Source organism: Chrysemys picta, chromosome 10, assembly GCF_011386835.1.
Source record: "Chrysemys picta bellii isolate R12L10 chromosome 10, ASM1138683v2, whole genome shotgun sequence".
Taxonomy (NCBI): Eukaryota; Metazoa; Chordata; order Testudines; family Emydidae; genus Chrysemys; species Chrysemys picta.
The window spans coordinates 121,543-143,691 of NC_088800.1; the positions used below are offsets into that span (position 1 = coordinate 121,543).

The following is a 22,149-nucleotide window of genomic DNA, read 5'->3' on the forward strand; positions in this document are numbered from 1 at the left end:
TGAAGTTACTTCACATGAAAAAGTGAGCAGAAATACTGAACCCAAAAGTCTTAGAAAGTTTCACAAAAATATTTTTTAAACAATCACTCTTATAAACATCCTCTTACCCATTAATTTCTTTTCTCCTGGTCACCGTGTACTTTACATTTGCCTAAATATATTAGCCAAACTAAATTACCTCTAGTTTGAATCATCCTCCTGAGCACAGACTCATCTACTAGGTCTCCCTTTGTTGAGCTCCTCTATATGCAATATCACCTAATCCCTCACCAGTTATTAGTTGCTCCATCCCACTGATTCAAGTTCTTTTAGTGCAGTCTCACAGCTGAGACCTCAGATTCTGTGGTCATGTTTGCCTCTTTCCTGTATTTTCTCCCATTCTCTTACATATTTCAGACTTTAATTTAAAGTAAGTGAAGATACAGAATACTAGCTGCTACTGTAAGTATGATCTCATTTTCATTACTAAAGAGTTCTGTGTTCCCATCCAGTATCACAGCTTTCAATCAGCTCTTCCTTTATCTCTTATTTCTTCCTATCTAATTTAATGTCTGTTACTGTAGTACCTGAAGACAACAAAGATTACAGAAAGTAAATAATCTGAACAACTAATGTCCCCACTGAGAAAATAAGTCTGGTTTTACCTCTTTAGGGAAGTTGTCATGGGAAATCTAATGTATTCAGATAGGATTTATAGTTTGCTCTGAAGGAGGTAAGACCTTTGGTCATTTAATATTTGTGGAAGGGATTTCCACAACCATGGTTCATCTTCTAAAAGATCTATTGCCTTTCTCTGGAGCACGTGTCACTGTTAACTTAGTACTTCTAGAGTTCAGAGGGACACACCTACCTTGGTAAGGTCATGGTGAAACAGAAAAGTGATTTTCAAGATATTTAGGGTGTAGAAGATCAAGATCCAAATCTTAAAATCAGATCTGGTATTGCAACATGAGTAAGGCTAAGATTTAGTCATGGGTATTTTTGGTAAAAGCCATGGACAGGTCACAAGCTGTGCATTTTTATTTATTGCCCGTGACCTGTCCATGGCTTTTACCAAAAATACCCCTCACTAAATCTCTACTTCTGGGGCACCATTGCTGGGGCAGGCCCTGCTAGAGGGGGGGCCAACTCCAGTGCTGGGGGTTGACTACACCCCGGCCACTGCTCCCGGGGACCGCTCTCCCAACGGCTTCCGGGCACCCCAGGACCACTGCTGCTCAGGTGGTCCCCAGGGCACCCCCAGGACTGCTGCTCAGGCGCTCCCCGGAGCCAGTCACACCGGCCGCTGTTCCAGCAGTCCCTGGAGCCTGCTGAAGCTGGCCGTGGGGCAGCCCCCAGGACCATTGCTCAAATGCTCCTGGGGCCACCCCCGGGACCAACCGCACCAGCCACTGCTTGTGCGGTCCCTGGAGCCAGCTGCCTGAGCAATGGCCGGTGCAGCTGGCTCTGGGGTGGCCCCCGGGACCACTGCTCGGGAGTTTCCCAGGGCCGCCACCAGGACTACTGTTCAGGTGCAGTGACCAGCTGCACTGGTCAGGTGGCCCCCAGAGCCAGCTGGCCCTGGGGCCAGTTGCTCGGGTAGCCCTGAAATCAGCCGCACCAGCTGCTGCAGAAGTCACGGAGGTCGCTGAAAGTCATGGAATCCGTGACTTCTGCAACCTCCCTGAAAGAATCACAGCCTTGAACATGAGCTACTGTACTGTATTGAGCTCAGATAACTTAAAGACAAGGAAAGTAACACTGAACTGGGGGAGGGGTCCTGGCCGAAAGAAATCCAGCCAGTAAGACTGCTGAAGCTTGTGAGAAAGATCTTTGCTTTGCATTCATTTAGCTTGTTAAGTTGGACATTAATTGCATTTTACCTTTTATTCTCTTGTAACCAATTCTGACTTTATGCCTCATTACTTGTAATTACTTAAAATCTTTCTGTGGTTAATAAATTTGTTTTGTTGTTTTATCTAAACCAGTATGCTTAGGTTGAAGTGTTTGGGAAACTATTTGAGATAATAGGATTTGTGCGCATCATTTTATTAAATACAGATTCCCTGGGACCTGCTTAGTCCTATATAAGAAATGGTTTACCAATAATATTAAATCCCAGATCAGATTATGGCAGAGTCCTGTCGGAGGCATACATCAATTGCTTAAAAATACTAGGAAGAAAAGAGATACTTTGGCAACTACATTGGGTGAAGCAGGAGTTGGAGTTTCACTATGCAGTTCTGCAGACACTGAAGGGTCAAATCTTAGAATTAACTTTTTAGCCAATAGTTTTGGAAAAACTATCAGAAAAGGAGGTGGGTTCAGTAGCCTAACACTGCAGCAGGACATGATGACTATTAGAAATATGCACTCCATTGCATAAACTTTTAAATGAATTAATATATCTGTAAATACTGTGAGTCATTGAGTAATAACATTTCTCAAAGGTGCCACAGGACTCTGTTGCTTTTTAGAGATCCAGACTAACACGGCTACCCCTCTGATACTTAACATTTCTCAAGAAATTGTTTACAGCATATATGGTATTTAACTTGTTATGCATTTAACAAAAGACAGAAAGTGGGGGGAAAGGTCAAGATTGTTAAACAGCACACTGATCTGGATCACACTAGTGGAAAAGGAAATGTACTATTGAAAAGAAAATGTGCAATTTCTTTGGATAGAATGTCGTAGGCCTTGGGCACCACATGAAATTAATAATGGGACTTTGCCAATCATGATTGCTATTCCCAGATGGACAGCAAGTCCTATAGAATTAGTATGTGTTACAGTATGGGTATTTTGAGAATCTAACATATAGACAACAGTATCCTAGAGTTAATCTGGCAATAAGGGATGGTGTGGAGATAAACACCACATGTTGTTAAAGAACGAGGCACAGTTAGATGGTTCTGTGACTGCAGCTACCTCAGAAGGAAGTTAGGGCAGATTAATCACCAAGGACCGAGTGAAAGAGGTGGTACAGCTCAGTGACACCATGTGTGCACTGGGATGCCACCACTTTTCAGTTGGTACAATGCCATATTAAGGGAACCTGGATGGGTTTTGTCTAAAGCTCATCTCTCTGACTCAGATTGGGACCCATAAACGATAGCCAAGTGTACGGATTGAGGAGAACATGACAGATGAAGTGATGGACAACAATGAATGGGAATAATTAGTGACTAGTCTCTTTGTACCCATATCTCCCTTGTCTATTAACACAATTGATTTAGAAAAGAGAAACATACAGCAACTTGTGCCTATTACCCAACTGATAGCTGAGCAACAACAAATTGGGGACAGAGCTGTACAGGTTATGGAAACACCTCGGTAGGCCATACCAGCAGAGATGAGCTTGCACCACCTGGTGGGTACTTGAAGTTTAGTCTTCATGGTAGTTCAAATAACAACAACTATTGTGGTCATGGGAATGTGCTGCTGGATAATAAATTTGAAAAAGCAAGCACAGAAAGAAAGATGATGCAAATGAAACAAATGCAAACATAGGAGAAAACAAAAGGGTGTGGAACATAGGGCTGGCTTAGCTGACATGGGCAGGTCCAAGTTAAGACAAGACAAGCTCAAAAATGTAATTGCTGAAATAACTAACTATTGTGAACATGTTTAGTAAATAAGGGAGCCAGAAACTAACTAAATTAACTCTTGTGGGTATGTTTATAGTAAACAAAGTAGGCAGAAAAAACACTGAATTTATAAGCTTGCTTTACACAATCTGCAAAGCGACTGGTCTTTATATGCAAGAAGTATAGCTAGGAAAGATGCATATACATTATGTGGCACGAATTGGAATCGTAGTAGCACCCTGTACCAAAACCCTCTGTGTCTGCACCTGGCCCGAATGGGCAAAGAGCTGTTACATGCCTAACAAACTAACCTAAGTGATGAGCTGGAGTCAAATTGAGTTTTTTGGATCCCAGAGATTTGGATGACGTGTTATCCCAGAACTGGACACAGTGTACCGGATAAGCTAAGTGGAAAAGGTCTCAGAGGGAATCCCAACACTAACCAGCCATAGGAACCAAAGAAGAGATTACAAAAGCTAGGGATCATATGGAATTTGTAATGATGGATAAAGGCACTAAGATGTCGAAGATCAAGGATGGGTCTCCAACTCCCTTTTTCCTTTGGGATTAAGAAATAACAGGAATAAAAGACTTTGCCTATGAACTCTAGGGCAGGGGTTCTCAAACTGGTTATTACATGGGGGGTCGCAAGCTATCAGCCTCCACCCTAAACCCCGATTTATAATGGTGTTAAATATATTAAAAAGTGTTTTTAATTTATAAGCAGGGGGTCGCACTCAGGAGGCTTGCTACGTGAAAGGGGTAACCAGTACAAAAGTTTGAGAACCACTGCTCTAGGGGCCCTTACTCCACTGCTCCCAGTTGTAGGAGGGCACCTACTTCTTGCTTCAACAAACTCGCATCACAAGAGTCCCTGAAGAGAGAGACAGAGTGTAAGAAGGGGTTTCAACAGTTTGAAACTGGATGGGATACCAACAATGGCATGAAATTTTACTCCTGCCTGATGTCCAGACTGTGGGGCAGCTGAGGAAGTGGCAAATGGTCACCTCTGCCTCAGGGGCTCTAAAGATCTCTGGTGAGAATAGTATTGTTTTTGTCTATAGAAAGGCTGTTGCTTCTGTTGCTTCCTCTTTAGGATTGGAAGATACAATCCCAAAGATTGCAAGATAGTCCACAAACCTTTCAGGGTATGGAATACCTCATGCATACCAGTTTTAAATAGCTCAGTGCCCTCAAATGAGAGGTCCTCAATGGTAACCTGATCTCCTTCAGGATCCCGGATGCCTGTAGCAAAGAGGACCTCCACACAGCAATGGTAGGGTCATGGTCCTTACTGCCATATCAGACCACATTTAGTGCCACCTGAAGTGCTGTCCTGACCATAAGCTGACCTTCTGACATGAAGGATTTCCATGCCTCCTGGCATTCTTTTGGGAGTTTGTCAAGGAAGTTAGAGAGCTTGTTCCAGATCAAGACATCATATTTTGAGAGTAAAGCCTGGTAACTGGCTTACTTTCATCTGAAGTCTTGCTGATGAGTAGATTTTTCTATCAGAGAGACCTAGCTTCTTTGGGTCCTTCTTGTGCGCAGTGGACATTAGCTGAACCTGTAGTTTGGATTTCTCTTGAACTGCCTGGACCAGAGCAGCCAGGATAGAGTGCTGATAGAAATACTCAGATCTCTTAGCCAGCACCTATATCTCCTATCAGCTCTTTTGGAGGCAGCTAGTGTCAAGATAGGCATGTGTCATATGGTCTTGCCAAATTCAAGTAGCACTTAATTTATGGGCCATGGCCAGTCTCCCTGTGGTTTAGAGCCAATGAATGTTGAGAAGCTTGTGTTGCTCGTCCCAGATGATCTCCAGTGTGACAGCCAGCATCTTCACCATTCTCTTCATTAAGTCTTGAAAAACGTTTAGTACATCCAATGAGGTCATAGATGTATGGGGGCGGGTCAATCATCTCATCTGAAGACAAAGATGAGATGGCAGGTGGCACTGCTTGATACTAATTCAGTGGATTGTTCATCCCGCTGTACTCCTCTTCACCTTTCATTAGTTGTGGCTGGGTCAAACGAGGTGCCAGTGCAGGTTCTAACTGTTTCTTAGGTGATGGAGATCTGGCCCTGGATATTATGAAGGACAGTGGCTTCCTCAAATATGAGTTCACAACCAACGGAGAGCACTGTGCTAGTAGGCACAGTGAGGGGGAGGGCACACACTAACAGAGGTGAACCCTATGTGACCCAATGACTTCCTGGGACCTCTCACAGATTCATCCCTAGACGTCCTTCCAGACTCTCATCATGCTACCATGGAGGCAAAGGTGAATGCTCAGGGGGGCACTATGCTTCTCTGAGGATGACAAGAAGGAATAAACCTTCTTGAGGGGAGGGGTGGTCCTGTCAGAAGTACCCTGCCTAGTAAGAGCTGAAGACAGTATCATGGGTGAATGAGAGGCAAAGAATTTGAGAATAACCTCTGAGTCTCTCAGTAAGAGGTGACTCAAGTCCAGGCCTACAGCTAGATCACTAGATAGCAAGAATTTTCTAGTTCCAATATGGTGAACAGTCGGACATCTGGTATTAGCGTCAGACAGTACCAAAGAGGCAGATGCTGCCATAGCTAGGGCGCTTGGTGCTGAGGTTGCGCTGGACAATCAGTGCTAGATGCAGTGAAGTCCTTGCTTAGTCTGGTACAAGGTACCAGAATGGAAGTCAGATTTCAGGCTCTTGGTGAAGGGGCTCAAAGAGAGGATTTGGCTCTTGCCTGGAGTTGGAGAAGGAGACTGGTGCCTGCCCTGGTCTCACAAATGGTGCTCCTTTTGGTCCCTTTCATAAGTCAATGCCAAATGGGGCCTGTGAGAAATGGTATGAGAGCTCAGTATGAAGTCTTAGTTCACCATGTGATTGATGTAACTGATGGAACTTGTCCACAGGCCTGCCAGGGTCCAAGGAGGACTGTATCAATTTTTCAAGGAGGAAGAGCATGAGCCTTGTGTCTCTCACTTCCTGCATATGTTTGGAGAAGGATCAGCATACAGAACAGAATTCTGGGGCATGTTGCACGGAAATCAGCCAGTAGGGCAGCATCGGCTGAAAGTTCAGTTGAGAATTTACTCTTGACTGAACTCTTTACAGAAACTAATAACTGGAAAAAACTTCTTGAGTGCATCCTGAATGTCATCCTTTTTCTTTCTGAGCGGGGATTGGCTTTCTTTGATTCCAGTAAACATATTGGTGATCGTGCAAATGGAAACTTTCTAGACATAGTTGAACTCCTCAGCAAATATGACCCACTTTTATCAGAGCATGTTAAACGTGTTCGAGAATCACAGGAGAGCCAAAAGTAAATGCAAGTCCATTATCTCTCCACACGCATACAAAATGAGTTTATTGAGCTATGTGGGTCATTCGTACAAACAATTCTTGATAAGATTCGAAATGCCAAGTATTCTTCAATCATTGTTGATGCCACTCCAGATTGTTCTCACAAGGAACAGACTACTATGGTTATTCGATATGTTAAGATTGTAGACAGCTCAAAATTTTCAACCGAAGAACAGTTTATTTTGTTTGATAATTTCAACGAGAAAAACTGGAAAAGAAATTGCTGCTCAAGTACTAGCAATTTGAGAAGGTTTTAAGTTAGATTTTCAAGTCTGCATTGGTCAAGCCTATAACAATGGCTGGGAAGTACAAAGGTGTACAAGCAGTTCTGCTTGAGCATAATTCAAACTATTTTCTCCAGCTGTGGAAACCACACACTAAATTTTGTAGTTGTTTACTGTGCCTAATCATGCAAGGAGGCAATTACTTACTTCGGAACTGTTTAGCAAATGTACAATCTCTTCACTAGCAGTCTACAAAGGTGGGAAATTCTGAAGCAGTATCTTCCTGTTTCACTGCATGGGATGTCCAAAACTAGATGGTCTACACCGATTGATGGTGTTCAACCAGTTGCACAGCATTTGAATTCAGCGAGAAAGGCTTTAAATGAGCTTGAATCTCTCAATCTCACTGCATAGGCTCGAACTGAACTTCAGTCTATTCAGAAACACTTGTCCAAATTTGAATGCATTCTGATGTCATCTTTGCGGATGACGGTACTTACAATGATCCACCAAACTAATCTGGTAATTGAAGCACGCAATGCTACACTTGATGTTGAGAGGGATAACACTGAAAGTCTTATCAATGACTTTCAACATATTCATGAACAATGGGATGCGATCCTGACTGAGTCCAAATTAGTAGCACAGAATATTGGCATTTCATTTGAGTTCTCCACCAATCGCAACTTACCTACTGAATCCAATGCCGAGCAGCATTATAGGGTCAATGTCTTCCTTGTCATCATTGATTCTATTCAATCAGGACTTACATGTCGATTTGAGTCACTGCGACTAATTTGTACCCTTTTTGGGTTTCTTTGGCAGTTCAACAGACTGAGTAATGAAGATCTACCTTCTACAGCTGAACAATTTCAGCAACAGTACACGAAATCTCAAAAGAACTCAGTGATGAGGTCATCTTCCTCAAACGAGTATACTCCACAAACTTTAAATTGGATTGCAAGCCAAAGGAATTGCTTCAATAAATACTCAAACTTGGACTCTATGGGGTGTTTCCTAATATCACAATTGGATTGCGTATTTTTGTCAGTTTGCCTGCATCAGTGGCTTCCAGGGAATGCACCTTCAACGTGTTGAAGCAGGTAAAGAACTATCACCATTCAACTGTTGGACAAGAGCGTTTGAATGGGCTCGCCATGCTTAATATCAACTGTGACATTGCACGAAAGCTAGATTTTCCCTCAATAATTAGTGCATTTGCACAGAAAAAGGCTAGAAAAGCATTTGTTAAATAAAAAATATTCAAATTATGTCTCACTCTTTTTTTGGTGCCTTATTTTGTTTTCATGTGTCGTCATTTTTTATTATGGCTAGGGGCCTCAAAAGCTGGAAGTGGCCCAGGCTTCTCTGGACCTCTGAGAGGGTCTGAGAGCAAGGGATGCAGACACTGCAGGGGTTCCATATCAGAGCCACAGTTGGAAAAAAAGAACCGAGCGTTGGTTGAGGATTCTCCATCCTTTATGCTCTCAGCCAGCAGTTCTCAAACGTGTGGGTCAAGACCACAAAGTGGGTAAAAAACCCATTTTAATGGGGCCAGTGGGGCCAGCATTAGACTTGCTGGGACCAAGGACTGAAGCTGAATCCTGAGCACATTCCCCCCCAGGGCAGCGGGACTCAGGCTCCAACCCCCTCCCCCACACCCGCAGCGCTCGGGCTCCAGCCCCCTAACCTGGGGCGGCGGAGCTTGGGCTCCTCCCCATCCCTGGGGTCATGTAGAAATTTTGTTGTCACAAGGGGGTCGCAGTGCAATGAAGTTTGAGAACTGCAGCCTCAGTGCATTTATAGTTGGCAGAAGAAGGCTCAAAGTGTTCTTGTGTTCCTGCATCTGAGTGACAAGTGGAGAGACTATCCCATGCAGCCCATCAAAAAAGCAATAAGCCATGGTGTGTCTTGAAATTAATGAATCTGTAATTCAAGAAGGATGTTGAAAAACTGGAATAGATCAGAGAAGAGCCATGAGAATGATTAAAGGATTAGAAAATATGCTGTAAATTGACAGACTCAAAAAGCTCAATTTATTTAGCTGAACAAAAAAGAGGTAAAGGGGTGACTGGATTACAGTCTATAAGTATCTGCATGGGGAACAAATATTTCAAAAAGTGGTCACTTCAGTTTAGCAGAGAAAAGTATAACGTGATCCAATGGCCAGAAGTTGAAGCTAGACAAATTCAGACCGCAAATAAGGCATAAACTTAAACAGTGAGGGTAAATAACCATTGGAACAATTTCCCAAGGGTTGTGGTGGATTCTCCGTCACTTACAATTTTTATATCAAGACTGGATGTTTTTCTAAAAGGAAATTACTCTAGGAATTGCTTTGGGGAAGTTCTATGGCCTGTCTTACATAGGAGATCAGGCTAAGTGATCCCAATGATTCCTTCTGTTCTTAGAATCTATGAATCTGTGAATTCCCTATAGACGAGTGGCTGGGCAGAACTGCAAATTCCCACTCTTGGATTCTTGAGATGGGACAAACTTCCATTCACAACTTCTTGAAGGAAGAGCACAATAAGCAGTTCATTATCTAGGTCCCAGGGGATCCAGCAAAGAGAATGTCTAATTTACAATCTCCCCCACCCTCTGCAACTACCATCAAGTAAAAACAAGCTTCAGTGTTGGCTTTCCACTCTTCCCAGTCTGCAACATTCCAGGCAGGCTGCCAAGAACTGAGGAGGCAGCCAAGTGGCACACCTAGTGCAATGACACGCAGCAGTTAGTACACATTTTAACCTTTTCATGCACAAGAAGAGAATCCAAAGCAGGAAAATTCAGTTATTTCTTCTTTAGATTTTTCAATTTTACCAAATTCCCCAAGTGTGTTATAAAACATACACAAACAAAATCAAACTATGTCTAGCTGACATTTAGAAAAAAAAATAGACCTCTAAAAATAGCCTCCCCAGTGCATCATGTGCCCAGCAAAATAGATAGAAGCCAAACAACTATTTAGATATTTGGTCACCACTTATTCAATACTCAGACAAAGTACATTCACGTGCAAACAAACAAAAAACACCACACCTTGCGTCTGATGAAGTGGGCATTCACCCACAAAAGCTTATGCTGCAATACTTCTGTTAGTGTTAAAGGTGCCACAGGAACCTCTGTTGCTTTTTACAGATTCAGACTAACATGGCTACCCCTCTGATACTTGCTTCCCATATTATCCCTCTCAAGTCCATTCAAAACATAGCTGCAAGGATCATCTTCCTGCCTTGTCACATCATTACCCCCTCTTTGCCTCCATCCACTGGCTACTGCTCCTCCTCCATTGCATCAAATACAATCTCCTTATCCTTGCATTTATGGACCTGCGCTTGGGTCCAGGGCGCCAGGTGGTGCGGACACGGAAGCCTCCATGCCCCCTGGCGGAGGCCGAGAGATGGTGGACTCCGGGGCCCTTCTAACGGAGTGACCCGAGCGAGAGGTCGAAGCTATTGGAGCCCCTTGCGCCTGATGGTACGCCCACGGGGTCCAAAACGACCAGTGAGATGGGCCATGAGAATGGTCCTCTGTTATCTCCTGCCAATGGCCCAAGTCCTGTTCCTCGGCTTGCCCCTGAGGGGGGTATGCCGATCTCGATAGGTCCTCCGAGGAGCGAGACACCGATCTCGATGGCCATGGCGGTGCCGAGAGAGTCGAGACGATTCCCGTGGGCTGCGGTGCCGCACGGTGCCGGTCCGGAGATGATCTATCTCCACGCGGTGCCGGCGAACGGTGCCGGGACCGCGACCGGTGCCGATGACCTCGTCGGTGCCGGGAGTCAGATCTGGACCTCGACGAGGACCTGGAGTATGCCCGGTGCCGGGAGCGGCCTCTCGACGTCAAGCGTCGACCGTAGCGGTGCCGAGAACTACGTCTCGACGTTGATCGGTGCCGACGATCATAGCGGTGCCGAGACGTAGAGCGGTGCCGCGAAGAAGATCTTGGCCGCGAGTACGACCGGTGCCGAGGTGATATTCGGCGCCGGGACTGCGAGCGGCGTGGGGACCTGCTTCGGGACCTGGATCGGTGCCGAGGTTCCAGCCCTTGCGATGGAGGGCGCATCAAGGCAGGTTTCCCCCTCGACTGGACCGGGCGAGTCAACGGTGCCGTCGGTGCCGGTGGTTGGGGCGGTGCCGGCTCCGTGAGAGCTATTAAGTCTCTCGCCGCCGCGAAGGTCTCTGGAGTCGACGGGAGGCACTGTATCACCGCCGGTCTCGGTGGAGACGCTATCTGCACCGGACTCAACGGCTTCGGCGCCGGAGTCGACGGTGCTGGAGGCACCTGTTTCCGGTGCTCCACCGGCGGACGCGGCTCTACCCCCGGCACTGGGGGAGCTGGCGTCTTCGGCACGGAGGTCCCCGTCTTATGGGCTTTTTTATGCCCCGGGGATAATGACCGGCGCCGAGGCACTTGCTGTGCTTGCGGTGCCGACGAGGTCCGGTGCCGGGGAGGCTTGTCCGACGCCACTCGCGTGGTCGTCGTGGCCGGTGCCGCCGGGGCACTGCGCACCGAGGCGCTAGGTGCCGGGGCCTGACTTGTAGATGGAGCGTCCGGACTAAGTGCCGCCTCCATCAGAAGTTGCCAGAGCCGAAAGTCCCGCTCCTTCTTGGTCCTTGGTCTGAAGGCCTTACAGATCTTGCACTTATCTGTTTGATGGGACTCTCCCAGGCACTTCAGACAGGAGTCGTGCGGGTCGCTCGTGGGCATAGGCTTAGCGCAGGAGGCGCACTGCTTGAAGCCGGGAGCGTTGGGCATGAGCCCGGCCCCGCGGCCGGGGGAGAAAGGGGGAGACGACCCCCTTAATCCCCTGAACTATTATAACCACTAAAACAACTTTAAAAACTATTTAACTATTTAACTATAAACACTAGAACTATAACTATAACTATACTGCTAATAACTAACTAAGCTAGGGAGAGTGGAGAACAGCTATGCCGCGCTCCACAGTTCCAACGACCGTCAGGGGCGGTAAGAAGGAACTGAGGGGGCGCCGGGTCGGCTGGGGTATATATTCAGCGCCATGAAGGCGCCACTCTAGGGGGCTCCACAGCCGACCCGCCGGTGTTGCTAGGGTAGAAAATCTTCCGACGATCGTGCACGCGGCGCGCACACACCTAATGGAATGGATATGAGCAAGCACTCGAAGAAGAACAATAATTACCACAGCAAGCTTTTGTTTAAAGGAGATATACAGTAATATAGTCACCAGATCGCTTTAACCGAATGTTGACATATTACAGAGTGAGCATCATTACAATACGTCATGTCATTTCTAATGATTTTATTAAATTGAGTGAAATCTCTGATTGCACATATTAAACAGACCAGGTATGTCTACTGAATATTAATATTCCAAAAAATTGGACAGGTGCAAAAAGTCTGTCCCTCACAAACCTCCAGCTCAGGTTCACTGTTTCTCCACCCCTGTTCTCATGCTGCTGGTTGCCTCTGGAGAAAGTCTGTGCATGGTAATGCACATGTCCTCCATTACAAATCTGTTCACTCTTCCTTCAGCACTGCCATATACAATTGTTCACATCAATTACCTTGAGCTCCTTTCCTCCAATTCTGCCCTGGATCCCTTTTAGTCCAGCTTCCACCCTTTCTACTCCACTCAAACACACCCATTGAAGTCTCTAACAATCTCATTCTGGCCATATCTCAGGGCCTCTTCTCCATCCTCATCCTTCTCAACCTTTCTTCTGCCTTAAACATGGTCAATAATACTTTCCTTCTCAAAATACTGTTCTCCTTCAGCTTTAAAACTCAGCACTGGACCGCCTTCTGCCTTTCTAGTCATTTCTTCAGCATCTGTCAATGGATTCTCCTCTTTCCCTCTACCATGTTCTGTAAGGGTCCCACAGAGCTTTGTCTTCAGTCCACTCTTCTCTTTCTCTCTTTCTACACCTTTTCTTTGATCTAGATCTGTTTGCATAGTTTCACCTACCATCTTTGAAGTATTGACTCTTAAAGCTATCCTCTCCACTACTGAACTGCCTCCCTCAATCCAATCCCACATCTGTTCCTGGAAGCCTCTCTATCACTTTCAAATTTAGTATGGTCAAGAACAAGCCTTACATCTTCCCTCCAAAACTTTCCCACTCCCCGCATTTTCTATCATTGTTGACAACATCAACATTATCTCTCTCCTCCACACTGCACATCCAGGCCATGTCTAAATTCTGATACTGCTTCCTTCACAATATCTTTAAGATATGACATTTGCTATCTGTCCAGTCACCTAAAATTCTCATCCAGGACCTCACCATCTTGTCTTGATTACTATAACCTCCTCTTCCTTGGCCTCTCCAAGATACAAGTTACTCCTTGCCCCTCTTCAATTCACCTTCAAGGCCATGAAAAACTTAGCTTAGCCAGCCTTTTCTTCTATCACATCATTTTCTCACCTCTCTGCTCCAACAATGATGTCCTCCTCAATATCCTGTTTATCTGCTTTTCCCCACAATTAGCTCTATGCTACCACTATGCACAGAATGCCTTCCCCAGGTTGAACACAAATATAGAATCACAGACTCATAAAAGATTAGGGTTGGAAGAGACCTCAGGAGGTCATCTAGTCCAACCCCCTGCTCAAAGCAGGACCAACACCAACTAAATCATCCCAGCCAGTGCTTTGTCAAGCCGGGCCTTAAAAACCCCTAAGGATGGAGATTCCACCACCTCCCTAGGTAACCCATCCCAGTGCTTCACCACCCTCCTAGTGAGACAGTGTTTCCTAATATCCAACCTAGACCTCCCCCATTGCAACTTGAGACCATTGCCCCTTGTTCTGTCATCTGCCACCACTGAGAACAGCCAAGCTCCATCCCCTTTGGAACCCCCCTTCAGGTAATTGAAGGCTTCTATTAAATCCCCCCTTGCTCTTCTCTTCTGCAGACTAAACAAGCCCAGTTCCCTCAGCCTCTCCTCATAAGTCACGTGCCCCAGCCCCCTGATCATTTTCATTGCCCTCCGTTGGACTCTCTCCAGTTTGTCCACATTCTTTCTGTAGTGGGGGACCCAAAACTGGATGCAATACTCCAGATGTGGCCTCACCAATGCTGAATAGAGGGGAATAATTACTTCCCTAGATCTGCTGGCAATACTCCAAATATACATTATTTAAATCAGATTTTGTAATTTACATGTTAGTTCTTTACTTTCTTTCTATTTTACAGTCTTCAACTGATGAAGTGGATGGTTTGCTCTTGTTTCTTTAATTAATTTCCTGTTAGTAGAATTCAGATTTTGCAGATTTTTCCTGCTAAATTTCACATTTAAAGTGCTCATCTATGCTAGAAAACAAGTCCAGGGCCTCATTAACATCCTAACTATAAGAATATACACCAAAACACAAAATTGCAGATAGCCCAGGCTACATTTGTAACCAACACCACCTTCCCATAGACTGAATGTCTACAAGTCAAAAAACCTGAAATACTTCTATCGGGATTTCCAATTTGATGCTGATGGGGCTTGTGCTCCTAAGTCACTTTAGGAGCTTTTGAAAATCCCACCCTTAGGTATCTAAATATAGGCTTTGACAATTTTGCCCTGTGTTTATATACACCTCTACCCCGATATAACGCTGTCCTCGGGAGCCAAAAAATCTTACTGCGTTATAGGTGGAACCGTGTTATATCGAACTTGCTTTGATCCGCCGGAGTGTGCAGCCTCCCCCCACTCCCCCCCGAGCGCTGCTTTACCGCGTTATATCCGAATTCATGTTATATCAGGCCGCGTTATATCGGGGTAGAGGTGTATATGTTAACACTGAAGAAATTGTTTTGAAATGTTTTTCATAAAAACACAATTTTAGACCTTGATGCTACAAACACTTACGCATATGCTTAACTTTAATACCTAGTTTTTACAAAGTGCTTTTCATCAACAGATCTCAAAGAGCTTTACAAAGGAGGCCAGTATCGTTAACCCCATTTAAGCATGAGTAGTTCCAATGAAGTCAAGGTCCAGGGGATTATTCATGTAAGTAAAGTTGTATACCTGCTTAAATATGTGCAGGATCACGGCCTTAATTTTCAATATTTTGTTTTATGTCTATAGCAGTTTTGTAAAATTCAAATGAGTGACATTCTAAAACAGGCATTATAATTTAATTTAAAATTTAATAGAGTTGCAATAGCACAAATTTTTAATTAGTTTTACAAAGCCCCAACATGATTTAAATCATTTTAACTGTTTGAAATTATTTAAAATCACTTCTCCCAGAAGTTATGGGCTCAATGCATAAATCACTTGGTGAAAGTTTGTTGACTGTTTTATACAGAAAGTCAGGTTGGATGATCATAATGGTTTCTTCCAGTCTTAAAATCTATGAAAAATAACAAGCCCAGACTCCCTTTCTAGCTGCTGAAACTCACCTACTTCTCCAGAATCTAATGGTCTCTGTAAAGCCTTTATTTAGAATGTAAAATTGAGACAGTGGGGGTTGGTAAGTAGGGACAGAGAAGAGTTTGCCTTTTCCTCTTCTAGTAATCTGGAGGGAAGACAAAAGGCAGGAGAATGAGGTTTCCCATACACACAGCTAAGAAGTGTGTTTTGGGATCGGAGAGCTCCAAACAAACCTGAACCTACTACCAAAGCTGAAACCAAAGACAGGCCTCTCCTAAAGGAGTCAAAGACAGCACCCTGGTGAGGAAATGAGAAAATGGTGAAAATCTTTGCTTCAAAATGACTTCCTGTCAATAGGTAACTAATTCTAGCTTTCTCCTGCTGCACGGCTTTGCACAGCATCTGAAACACACAGCTGCAGCAACAGAAACTCTAGTGAGAATCTGGCACAAATTCATTTGCAGGAGAAAATCTCCCAAGCTGAACTTCAGTGACCACAATTAAACTGTCAACTAGAAGCCAAAACTGATCCAGGAGTAACCAATAACCAGCAACTCAATTCACACTAAAAATGACAAGCCATGCAGGAGTGAGACTCTCTGAATAACCACACATTCAACCCAACAAAATACCAAGAGATGGAAAGCAGTTTCTTCTCTATCTTTGAAAAACTGGCTTTCCCTGCTTCTCCACCAGGTCTGCCCATGCTAGGGGCAATATCCTAGTTAAATTTATATCAATGGACTTCACCCAATCTCATCTAGTGTCCAGCACCAAGAACCAGCTCCAAAATCCAGTATTTCAAACATTATTGGATATTTATAGATTCAAAGGCCAGAAAGGACCATTGTGATCATCTAGTCTTAACTCCTGTATAGAGAGGAATATAAGCCACAGAACTTCCCCAAAATAATTCCTAGGGCATATTCATTTTGGTCCTACAGAGTGCAGTGCCAGGCTACCACAAGCAAATTGAGAAAAACCAGCCAGTATAGTCCTGGCAATAGCTGTCTAATACCAGGCAATCAAGTTCATCCATCTTAGTATTTAGACTTCTCGTATATGTATACAAGCACTTATAAAAATCTGTCAATATTTAGGTGTCTGCCTTCATGTGATGTAATTCAATGGGACTCTTCTTCACTTGACTGTTTCTTTTCAGCTCTGACCTGTACTTTATCAACTTCTATCCTCTCTCATCTTTACTAAGGCTAGGTCTACACTACCCGCCTGAATCGGCGGGTAGAAATCGATCTCTCGGGGATCGATTTATCGCGTCTCGTCGGGACGCGACAATCGATCTCCGAATCGACGCTCTTACTCCACCAGGGAGTAAGAGGGAGGGGCTGGGGGAGGAGTGGAGTCAGCATGCTCACTGCTCCCAGCGGAGGCAGAGAAGAAGCGGGGGCAGGGCCTTGGGGAAGGGGGGGGGTGGACTAGGGGCATATCCCCTCCAGCCCCCTGCCATGAGCACCCCACGACCCCAGCCCACACCCCCAGCCCTCTCCCCTGACCCCCACACACACACACACACACCCAGCCCTCTGCCCTGAGCCCTGCAGCCCCGCACACCCCCCAGGCCCATGCACTGAGCCCCACACACACTCCAGGCCCCTGCCCCGAGCCCTGTACCCCCCCCCCCACACACACACACCAGCCCTCTGCTTGACTCCTTCACACACCCCCATGACCCCAGCCCTGACTCTGGCACCCCCACACATACCCAGGCCCCCTACACCCCATGCCCTGACACCTGCACCCGCCTCACAAGCCCCCAGCCCTCTGCCCTGACTCTTCCACCCCCCCCCCCACATATCCAGCCCCCACACCCCATGCACCCCCCACATCCCCACCTCCACCTTGAGCACCAAACGGGAGCTCCCTGCACCCCCACACACACATTCCCACCTGCACCCCTCGCACCAAATGGGAGCTGCCCAGGTAAGCGCTCCACACCTAAACCTCCTGCCCCAACCCTGAGCCCCCTCCCTCATTCTAGCTCCTGGCCAGACCCTACACCCCAACCCCCAGCCCTGTGCTCAGTGCACTCCCACCCTAGGCTCAGTGCAGAGAGAGAGAGAGAGAGGAAGAGAATGGGCCAGAACCAGGGAGAAGATAGGTACCCACTGTATGTGGGCAGGGCCAGGACCCCAGACCGGCAGCGGGCTGAGCAGGCCAGCGGCGTAAGATCAACATTTTAATTTAATTTTAAATGAAGCTTCTTAAACATTTTGAAAACCTTGTTTATTTTACAATACAACAATAGTTTAGTTATATAATATATAGACTTATAGAGAGAGACCTTCTAAAAAACATTAAAATGTATTACCGGCACGTGAAACCTTAAATTAAAGTGAATAAATGAAGACTCGGCACACCGCTTTTGAAAGGTTGCCGACCCCTGTGCTAAAGCATGATCAGACAGCAGCATAGGAATCCTAGGGGAGATTCCAGGACCCAAACTTTTTGTTAAAAGAAGAACAGGAGGACTTGTGGCACCTTAGAGACTAACAAATTTATTAGAGCATAAGCTTTCGTGGACTACAGCCCACTTCTTCGGATGCATGCTACTCTGAAACTTTTTGTTGTTGTTTTAACATAAATACAGCTCTCACAGCATAGGTCTAAACTACTGCACCAAACAAAATACTGAGATACCAGCTCAGAAGATGCGAAAAAGAAGACAGAATGGGAAGGCACTTGAGAGTCTCAGCAAAAATCTTTGGAGAGGAGAGAGGAAGAGAGCTACTGTCTCAGATAAGTAGACAGAATTGTTGTGGAGTTCTGATATAAGCAGAACCTGTTGGCTTCACAATTAACTAAGAAGAAAACAATGTACAAAGCAGAAAACCCCTGAAAGGGTCTCATTTCCTGCCACATGGATTTCCATAATTCATAGATTGAGGCCAAGAGGGACCGTTATGATCATCTAGTCTGACCTCCTGTATAACACTGGCCACAGATTTCACCCAGTGATTCAGGCATCTACCCTTACAACTAATGGTTGAACTAAAGCATGCCTCCATATCCTCAGAGCCAACTTCACTTTCTCCTTTAAAAATATTTATTAAATGCCTTCTTTGTAGTCCCACTGCCTGTGCCAACAGTTGGTGAATATGAACTTGACTGCTTTCCCTCCCTAACATCAACTCTACCATGTGTGCTGTGTATGCCAAAAATGCCACCCCAGAGGCAAGGAGAAATTTTCAAACAAATTCTAAGCCCATAATTCTTGGAAATAGAATTATTATACATTCAACACCTTCTAAACAAAAGCATCTTATTGTAACAGCTAATTGCCTTAATCTCTGACCATTAGAAAGAGGCAGAATTGGCTCAACTGGTTACTCAGAGGGCAAGGTGGAACAAGTAGAGCACAATTAGCATATCATTGCTCAGCACCATAGTTACGTTTATCATACAAAGAAGTACCACAAAAAGTTTAACAGAGCCTGAAAGTCAAGAATCAGTATGGCAAATCTGACAGATCTGGACAAAGTTTACTACTCAGTGTGTATAGTTCCTCTCCCTTTTCATTGAGTACCATGTTCCTCCACATGCCCCATCCACACCACCATAAAAAAAAAAAAAAAAAAAGCTACTCTAAATTTAATTCAGTGCAAGCAGCTGCTGCTCCTCAGGTCCCATTCTGCTTTTCATTACTATTTCCAATGAGTCATAAGGAAAGTATTCAGAACGAGGAAAAGATGGTGGTAGTCTATTCCAATCCTCCCCCATCCTTCACCCACTGCTTAGAAAATACAGCTCTATATGCACATTCCAAGATATTTCCAGTCCAAACAGTCACTCCCAGCCAATTGCATGAGGTCACCAATGAAATAAAAAAGGAAGCTGGGGAGAAACATCTGCAGAAGTCCGAACAGGAGCTGACACAAAGCTCCAGCTGAGCTGATGGGAATTAGACAATACCTCATTCAGCCTACAAATGATGGTAACAGAAAACAGAATCCTGCTCACTCAGCAGAACCAGTAAGCCTCACTATCAGGACATCTTCATATTGACCTAGAAGGACCATTCTTGCTAGGAGTCAGAAAGGAATTCTGTCTTCCTATTCACCCAAACACTGGCTTCTAGATTTTCCTCAACTGTTTACATGCATGACATTAGGGCTCTTTGTATATAAAAATAATCCTACAAACATGTAGGACAACCCTACAACAGCTGGAAATTTCCACTACATGCATCTGACGAAGTGGGTATTCACCCACAAAAGCTTATGCTCCAATACGTCTGTTAGTCTATAAGGTGCCACAGGACTCTTTTGTCGCTTTTTACAGATCCAGACTAACATGGCTACCCCTCTGATATCCGTAACAACTGCCTATTCATGTCACGTTCACCACTATTGCCAACTCAGGCTAATGTGTAGTCAAGATAAGTACTATATGTGGGGAAAATGGAGTTTAGGGTTAGAAATCAGAAACAGGAATTATCAGATGTCTAAAGGTTCTGGACTTTTACAAATTTAGATAATGGCACACGAAAGCCAATGACATGAATAGTCCTAAAATTAACCAGTCTTTAGTTGCAAAAAACTCAGAATGTCTTCCATCAATAACCCTGCTCACCACAAACGCTCCGAAATCTCGGGTCATTCTATATCACAGATTCACAGGGTCTGGTTTATGCCCATTCTGTAACCAATCTCTTGGGAATGAGCCCTTCAATGTGCCAAACCCCAAGGGTCTGCACAGTTCCACGGGGTAGGCCCACGGCCTCCACCATTCCATAGCTAACTGATAGGTCTCAAAACTTAATTGTAAACGGGGAATCATCATGAAGTGGGTGTGTTTCTAGTGGGGGTCCTGCAAGAATCAGCTCTTGGCCCTATGCTATTTAACATTTTTATCAATGTCCTGGAAGAAAACATAAAATCAGCACTTAAAGTTTGCAGAAGACACAAAAATTGGGTGAGTGGTAAATAATGAAGAGGACAGGTCACTAATTCAGAATTATTTGGATTGCTTGGTAAACTGAGTGCAAGGAAAAAGATATGTGTTTTAATAGATCTAAATTTAAAGGTATACATTTAGGAACAAAGGATGTAGGCCATGCTTACAGGATGGTGGACCCAACCTTGGGAAGTAGAGATTCTGAAAAAGATATGGCGGACGTAGAGTAACCGTTCCCAAGTGGGGTCGCTCAATCAGCAGATGGGGTTGTAGCATTCCTGAGTATGCAGAGGACACCATTTTACAAAATGGCAATCTCTGCACAATGTGAACTCACATGCGAGTAACCCCACATGGACGACTCTATTTTGTTCTACAAAATGGCACTGTTCAGGCAGCATGACCTCACACGCCATGTATGTGCAAGGTCACTCTATGCAGAGGATGCTATTTTGTAAAGTAAAATAGCGTCCTCTATGTGGGGTGACTTTGCACATAAAGTGCATGCAAGGTCACCCCATGTGGAGGATACTATTTTTAAATGGTGTCCCCCGTGCTGTCTGGGAATGCAGAAAGCAGTACGTGTGAAAATGGGAGTCATGCAGGGAAAACTTTTGGGAACTGCCATCGTAGTGGATAATCAGCTGAACATGCGCTGCCAATATGATGTTGTGCCCAAAAGACCTTGTGCAATCCTGGGATGTATAAACAGGGGAATCTCGAGTAGGAGCATAGAAGTAGTTTGACTTCTATGTTTGGGGTGCAGCTCCAGTCAGGCCAATGGGGCCACGCATGCGGGGGCAAATTCCATACCTGTCCAAGGCTTGCATTTTGGGGCAGGCAACACCTCCACCCCATCTGTCTCCCAAATGACACTGTCACTGGGTAGGTAACACTCCGTCCCATGTGCTGGGTCACGTATGGTGAGAAGAAGGGGAAAAAAATGTATAGCAACCAGTTAGGTCCTGTGTTCATGATCCTGACTATAAAACGTGGCACTATGGCCTGGTGGCCGGAGTCAATAAAGCAGCCCTTCCTCTCAGGGTAGCGTTGCCTAATGGCCGGAGGCAGTAAAGGGTCCCTTCCGCTCACAGCAGCGCAGCCTAATGGCCAGAGTCATTAAGGGTGCCCACTTCTGGGGTACCGTGTGGTCTATTGGCTTGTTGGGGAAGTGGTGCACCACCTAGGGTGTGTGGTACCCAGCCTAGGGGGACTCAGGCCCTCCCTGCTCCTCCGAGTCCCAGCCCAGGGCCCTGGTGGTGGTAGGGGTCCTCCTGAAACACACTGACTGGTTCCCCAATTCACTCACTGGAGAAAAGTCTAAGTCCTCTGGGCTGCTTCCTAGCCTTTCTCCCTCGGCAATGCTCCACAGTTCCCACGGGTCTCTGGGGAGTGGTGTAGTTCCTGCCGGTGTGGTCTCTTCTCTGGGCTTGTCAGGTAGCCTGGAGTCCATCTGGTGCTCTGTGTGCCAGAGCTCTGTAGTCGGCGCCTGTAGCAGCTCCCTAGAGAGAGCCTGCCATCTGCATTCTCCCCCTTCAGTAGCCTGCCCAGACTGATTTCGGCTGCTTCCTTTTATACTCTGCCTCCAGGCTGAACATGCCCAGCACAGTTGGAGGGGCAAGGTTTCCTCAGCCTGCAAAGCACAGTTAACCCTTTCGGGGCTGGTGCAGGGTAGGTACACCTCATCACAAATGCCCATGAGTAGGAGTAGAGAGGTTATTTTACCTCTGTATTTG

The 22,149-nt window shown here is 45.4% G+C and overlaps 1 protein-coding gene across 1 annotated transcript in view; it reads right to left on the reverse strand.

The window, feature by feature from the left end:
* The window catches only part of IQGAP1 (IQ motif containing GTPase activating protein 1), a 158,377-nt gene that overhangs the window by 117,708 nt on the left and 18,520 nt on the right, over nt 1–22,149 (reverse strand). The window lies entirely within an intron of this gene.